The 5,253-nt window shown below is 28.0% G+C and overlaps 1 pseudogene; it reads right to left on the bottom strand.

The window, feature by feature from the left end:
* Positions 1-248: 248 nt before the first annotated feature.
* On the bottom strand, positions 249-3,237 carry LOC131637013 (inactive poly [ADP-ribose] polymerase RCD1-like; annotated as a pseudogene).
* Positions 3,238-5,253: the final 2,016 nt, after the last annotated feature.

Below are 5,253 nucleotides of genomic sequence, written 5' to 3'. Positions count from 1 at the left end.
GAATACTCGATTAATGGAATTCATTTTAAAATCATAAAATATGAATGTTGACAATACATCTAATTTAAAATAAACTCTTATTAAGTTCCAGTAGAAAACATGTACTACAGTTCCAAATTAAAACTCGAAATTAAGAGGATTAAAATTAAAATAACAAGACATTTCTCTCAATAGCAAAAAATATTGAAACTTCATCTTGACAATAGTTAACTCCAACGGAAAGATCTCCACCTCATTGTTAGAAATTCTTAGTTATGCTGTCCAGGATCATCGTTTGATGGTCCCTGCAAGAAACAAGTTAAACATTATAGGCAGTATAATCAAATTTCAAAATATAATTCTTGTTATTTCATGATAAAAAAAGTTGAGTATAATATTTGCAACTGTAAATTCAAGTTAATTCACTTTGAGGTATAAAATACAACACAAGAAAAATGCATACTTCAAATCCAAATTAAACTTATAGAAATTTGGCACCTTGTTTAGAAGATTAATTACTACAGATCTTAGTATATTGTCTCCAGCAATTAAACGCAACTTCTTCACAAATTCATCATAGGAAATCTTCTTTGCCGGCACAAGTATGAAATGATACATTACAAACATTTCATCATATAAGACATAGGAACGAATTAGAGCTACTTTACATACCACAAATTGTGTATAGTGTGCTTTTATCACAAGCATATCTTTCAAAGGAATCCTAGGTATGATAGCAGCAAGCAAAATCGGAAAGGGAAGCCATGGCGACCTTGGAGCTCTTGATGTATTAGGTACACTGGCGGTATTTACCTGAGGCATCTCACAAATTAAATATATTTCGATATAAGTTATAAGGAAAAATATTATAGGAATAAAAAAAATCTCAAAAGATAAAAGTAAAAAATATTCACACAAACACATTTGTGTGAAAATAAAATACATCAAATTAAATAAGTTATTTTCATAGAAAGTTAAAAAACCATAATGTAAAACTCATATGAGATAACTTACTGTATCCAACGTAGAACAATTATTTCCAGAAATAGTTTTCTCCTTCTCATTTAAACATGTACTTCCTGTGATAAAACATATGGTGTTGTGATCAATTTGTTTAGAAACAAATAGCAATCATACTACAACCTAGCAAAATAAATAACTTGTTATTTTGTCAAACTATAGTAAAGCTATTAGTGGGTTGAAAATAATCACATATTAATTAGTTAGTCGGTGATTAACCCCTTCAGGCTTCAGTACTAAATATATAATGTTAAAATGTACAACACTGGAGGAAATTTTTTTCTTAACAAAGAGTACATCACCTGCTGCATCCCAAGGAGCGTTGAAGCTAACAACAAATTCCAGAAAGATGTGAGTTTTCATATTCATATTCCAAACTACATAGTAATTTGGTTGCTGAATGTCATCAACTCCATTATCATATTCGCAACCACTAGGACGAATCTGATTATTGCCACGAAAAAGAGGCTCCATATTCCCCATTATTACACGACAAAGGACCAAGTGTCTAACCCCATTTTTGTCAACATCACAATAAAGGGCACTGTAAATATAGCAAAATTGAATTCTTTAAGCATTCAAACAAAATAATCTATAGTAATAAGTTAGATAATAATGTGTAAATTTAGCAATAAAGAAAAATATTCTTATAACTCCCCCTCATAGATAATGGATTGAAGCATAACACAACCTATAACTAGTGTTGGACAAGAAACCATACAAGTACCAAATACATAACATCTGCAATAATCACCAAGAACATGATCGACTTTATATAATTGCAATGACATATCTGCACTTACAATATCTCCATATATAATTTTTCAATAAAAAAGTTAAATATACGTACTACTGTAAGTCATGAAGACTTCAAATAGAGAGTAGTGTATAACATGGCATAGATTGAGTGTGTAGTATGGAGTAAATGATAGAATGATGGTAAGAGAAATTTCTAACATAAGATTGAATAAGAGAAAACTAGAGATATGTTATAATTTAGTAGGAAGAGTTTGTAATGAGTGGTTTCATTTCACCATAAAGGATCAACTTACTCACTAGCCTAACCACTATAAAATAAAAATCACATATGCATATAGTAATTTTTTTTATCCAGACAAAATTATATCATTACTATTAGGAGTGTTAAAAAGACTATAAGTTGAAATTTTATCGTATGAAAACTTGCCAGGCATAAGGGTGGATAACAGCAGCGAGATGAATACTTAAGCCGTATATGCACTTGGATGACGAAAGTGAATTGTGGCCAAGCCCGTACTCCATCATTGTAGACAATTCATCTTTAGAACATGCAAGCCAACCATATCGAATATTAGCATCACTGTGAATTACTTTCGTGATATCAGCTTGCTTTTGGAATAACTCAAGTCGCGCTTGCATTGAGCTTCCTGAGTTGCGGTAAACATCAACGATGTCACCCTCACTAATGCCGAAAGTAGCCATTCCTGTAAGAAACAAATTTTTTACAAAATCTACATCCAGTCTTCCATATGCAGGTTCAGTATAAGCATCTAAATATATTTCTCTATCTTGATTAGAAGTTGCCTCAACATTTTCATTTCCCACTTTGTTTGTGGTATCTTGACCATCAATATCTATATCCTTAACTAAAGCATTAGAGTCCCCACTATACTCCCCCAATTTGGATTCATCAGCCCCATTAAGTTCATTTGATAAATTATATTTAAGCTCTTGTTTATCTTTCGCACCATGACTTTCCCCACCCTCATTCTTGCCCAAGATATTGGGTTTTTTATCGGATCCAACAAAAAGTTCGGGGAAAAAGCAGTTCTCGTCCTCATCAATCCAAGCAATGGGTTGCTGCAAACCTGTTTGTAAATTAACATTATACACATGCAAAAAATCTAGCACAACTTTCTTGCCATCTACCTCTACCTCCACAAATGCCTTCTTGATTTCGAAATCTTTCTTAACTAAGTCAACAACATCCTCTGGATAGTCTGACCACTCACCATTTTTATAGAACATCAAACGTTTGGGCAATCCACTTTTCTTATAGTTCAAACAATACTTAACCAAAGACTTTGAAATATCACTAGAGTTAGTTGGCCTTCTCTCATCTCCAACTAATCTCATTTGTTTGACAGTCTATTTTGTTGGCGCCGAAACTTCAGTCAGATGTGCAACACGTTGGATATACCGCTTTCTCTTCTCATTGAATGTAGCTCCATCTAATACCTTCGGAGATTTGTCTCCCATTTCTGTCTACTAGATGAATACCTACATACACACTCAAATCCAAAAGCTCATGCTCTCATAATTATAATATAATGTTGTCATAGTAAAGAATAAAGAGTAAGACGGAAAAAAAATAATCTGAAACAATTGCACATGTGAAATATTGCAATATTAAAATCTCTATAAAAAATTTCAAAAAATAATAATTATTAAACTAAAAAATATCAGAAGAATAAACTATAGAACTTAAGCTAATATATTAAATCCAATGTAAAAAGCTTCCCACAAACAATCTAATCTAATGAACGCACTAAGAACATTCCCAAGACAATATAAGTTCAAAGGATAATTTAACAACAAAATTAAAATAGTTTAAAGATAATTCCAACCAAAGAAATTGTAATTAAAACTTTGAAAAAAAATTACTTCCACAATAAAACACCCCAAAATTTGATGAAAAACAAATAAAACAAATAAATAAGCTAAAACTAAAACGAAATAAAATTAAAATTAATTTAAACTGAAAACAAAAGAGCAACACAAACTAAAAGCTAAGTAATTAAAAAAGAGTGCTTTGAGATTACCTGAATGTAAAAACTCACACAATTGAATCCTGTATATATTTTGTAAATTTTAACTGTGCTTTTAATGGGTACTGCTAAGGGTCCTATTTATATTGTACTGGAATAAAAAAATTACAAAGAATTGAATGTATGTGACCGTGTCTGAAAAGGAAAAATATTAAGAATAGAGATTTCCATCCCTAGACTTTAAGGTTCCATAGTTTTACCTAATATAGCATCCATTTTATTTTTTCACTATTAACTCTTAATGGCCAACGGTTCTGTTCTTCTTTTTTATGTTTTATTCTTCTAGAATATGCTATTTCTATTTTTTTTAATTTGATTTTTCAAAATTTGTTATATCATAAATATTTTCCTTTTAATGTGAAATTCACGCATGGCTGTTTGTAACAAATTTCCAAATTATTACTACATAAAAATAATAAATTTTATAGAAATAATAAATTTTATAGACATAAACTTTAACAGATTTGACTGAGACATATTTTAATGTAACATTTTAGAAAAAAAACTATAATGAAAGAGAAAATATAATATCACTTTTAAAATAACTCTTTTGAAATTTATATTATTTCTAAAGATATTTAAATACTTGTTGATTTTAAAATTTTAAATACAATGAAAACCAATTGTTTCACCATATCACTCAATTTTAAATCCAACATTTCATATATGCTTCATCACAATAGTTATTTTAAAAAGTCTCATATTGTAAGTCATATTGATAAAATCTTTTAAAAGTTACTTCTAATTATTATTTTAAAATAATGACAATCTGGATATTGTAATAAAGAACCAAAAAGTTAATCATAAATATTGTTGGTGTAAAAAACAAAATTATGTAGTATAATTTTTTTAATAAAATAACTATGTACATGAATATCCCATAATTTTCAAGAGTTTTATTTAGACAGGCAGTGTAAATCAAAAATATATGATAAAAATAGCAAGAATAAAAATTGAGTGATGTGGTGAAACAATTAGTTTTCATTGTATTTAAAATTTTAAAATCAACAAATATTTAAGTTTCTTTATTAATAATATAAATTTCAGAAATATTATTTTATATATATATATATATATATATATATATATATATATATATATATATATATATATATATATATATATATATATATATATATATATATATATATATATTTTTTCTCCATCATTATAGTTTTTTTCTTCTAAAAATATGACATTATCTCTATCAAATCTGTTAAAATTTATTTCTATAACATTTATTATTTTAATGTAATAATAATTTGGAAATCTGTTGCAAACAACATTCATGAATTTAACATTAAAAGAAAATAATCATAATATAACAAGTTTTGAAAAATCAAATTAAAAAATAAAAAATAGCATATTTTAGAAGGATAAAACATAAGAAGAAAGAAGAAAACAAATACACTATGAGCTCGTTTGGCCCGACTTTTTTAAGTCTTAA

This window comes from Vicia villosa, unplaced genomic scaffold (assembly GCF_029867415.1).
Source record: "Vicia villosa cultivar HV-30 ecotype Madison, WI unplaced genomic scaffold, Vvil1.0 ctg.001890F_1_1, whole genome shotgun sequence".
In the NCBI taxonomy this organism is placed as follows: domain Eukaryota; kingdom Viridiplantae; phylum Streptophyta; class Magnoliopsida; order Fabales; family Fabaceae; genus Vicia; species Vicia villosa.
The sequence above is the reverse complement of the archived record's forward strand: the minus strand, read 5'-3'. Positions and strand labels throughout refer to the sequence as shown.